Source organism: Belonocnema kinseyi, chromosome 7 (genome assembly GCF_010883055.1).
Source record: "Belonocnema kinseyi isolate 2016_QV_RU_SX_M_011 chromosome 7, B_treatae_v1, whole genome shotgun sequence".
NCBI classification, from domain to species: domain Eukaryota; kingdom Metazoa; phylum Arthropoda; class Insecta; order Hymenoptera; family Cynipidae; genus Belonocnema; species Belonocnema kinseyi.
This window is the reverse complement of record NC_046663.1, coordinates 24,610,773-24,613,162: the sequence shown is the minus strand read 5'-3', so window position 1 is coordinate 24,613,162 and position 2,390 is coordinate 24,610,773.

The following is a 2,390-nucleotide window of genomic DNA, read 5'->3' as shown; positions in this document are numbered from 1 at the left end:
ATATATCTAGTCGGGAGTGGTGCTAACTGAAAACAGATGATTTGGAGCGATTCGCGCGCCATCTGTTGGTCATTCTAAGGACTTATTGAACTACCCTCGTACTTTCAACGTCGTCTGATGCAAAATCAAATATTAATTGATTTTACGCAATTTCTCGGATTTTTGGTTAAGAAAATCGAACAATCTTGAAAAAAGTCCAAAATGTTAAACATACTAGCTAATGAAGGATAGCTTTGCATTATACCTTTTAATAGAATTTTAAAACTTTTATTCATCTCTTCGAGTGCCGCTACAGAAAAAACTGAAGTTAAATTTTGTTGCATGTCAAAATTCCGGTGTTAAAGTTTACATGTTATTTGGAGAAAGTTTATTATACTGTGGAATAAAAGCTGTCGTGTGCTACGGCGTCCTTAGCAGCAATGAAAAAACGGCAAGGTATGAGTGAATTTGAGCTATAAATCGGGACACCAGATTTAAAACAATACAGAAAAAACAAAAGTCAAAATTTTGTGCAGGTAAGACTTGCAACGGTTAACAATTAAACATATTTCGGCGAATGTTTCACCGAGGTTAGGAGAATAATCCTGATTTTGTCTACGCGTCACGCTGAAGTGAGCAAGTTTTAGTAAAACATGTAGAATCAGCAACAGACAACACGAAAAAAAATTGCGTGCACTGATATATCTCCTCCGAAATAAATTAGACTATTGTGAAAGAATTAAAACTTTTTAATTACCGTTCAGCAAAAAGCGCAAAAAGCAATTGACAGATGGGAATCCCCAGTTCTCTCCAATTTGATGAAGTTAAACGACGGTAGATATAGCTGGCGTCGGAATTCTCGCTTTATCTCGAATAAAAATGCAATGATTATAAGGCAAAAGATTATCCAGGCGTGGTTAAAAATCGGAAATTATCTTTGATTCATGTAAAGTTCATCCAGTAAGGTTAATTTTTGTTGCAGCGAATCTTTCACCTGGAATCAATGTAAACTTAATCTTTCGTTTTTTCGGTGGCATCATCAAGCAATTCATTTAATTAAAAAACGATAAAAAATAACGATTTAACATGATTAGTATTATTAATGTAACATTAATTGCAATATTTAAAATAAAAGTTTTTAGTATTGAAAAAAATGCCCATGGCCGACTCCACGACTATTTCGTATATGCTGCGGTGGATTCCACGATCACTGGTTAGTTCAACGACTTTCGTTACAAAGTAAGATTTCAATTCATTTTACGCAATTTTTCGACTTTTGCGCTTAGGAGCTCGAAAAATATTACAAAAAAGTTTCAAATGTTACATGCATTAGCTAATAAAGTATAGCTTTGTATTATACCTTTTAACAGGATTCTGAAACTTTTTCTATCTCTTCAAGTACTAAATTATCAACCAATTAACGTAATTAAAAAGTGATGAGAAATAATGATTTAACATTATTAACATAAGTGAGGTCACCTAATTTGCAATATAAAACATAAAGGTTTTCAGGATACAAAAAATATGTCCAAGGGTCGATTCTGCGACTATTTCCTATATGTTGTGGTGGATTCCGTGACTTCAGGTACTTTAAACGAAATCTGATGCAAAATCAGATTTCAATTAATTTGACGCAATTTTTCGAATTTATAGTTTCGGAAATCGAAAAATATTACAAAAAGTTTTAACTGTTAAAATATGTCAGCCAACACAGTATAGCTTTGTTTTTTACCTTCAAATAACATAATTTAGAAACTGTTTTTATATCTTTAAGTACGACATCTCAAGCAGTTCGGCAATTAAAAAGCGTGAGATATAATGATTTAACATGAATGCTATAAGTAACGTCGCATTATTTTCAAAAATAACAATGAAAATTTTTTGTATACAAGAAAATGTGTTCAGGGGTCGAATACACGTTTAATTCATATATATTCTGGAAGATTCCACGTCTCTGTGTACTTTCAACAATCTGTAACACAGAGTCAGATTTCAATTCGTTTTACGCAGTTTTGCGACTTTTACACGGAGAAAACGATATCGCATGATTTGCAATGTATACCGCTATTCCTGCGCTATATATCGTCATTATCGCATTATAATAGCGTTAAATCGTGATTTCGTACAGTGCAAGATTTTACATTATATTATTTTTTATTATATTATAGACACGATGGTTCTAATAGTGCTCAAGCGATATTAGTGCATTATAGTATCGTTCAAAACTCTGGAATCTGCTTGTACGTCATCCATTGCGCTTTTTTCAATATACCGGTTTTGCGATATCATTGTGGGATTTATTTTTCCAGTGTACGCTTAAGAAATCGTAAAATATTACAAAAAGTTTTAATAATAATGTTAACTAATCAAGCAATATAAAAAATTAATCTAATCGAATAATTGTGCTGTTA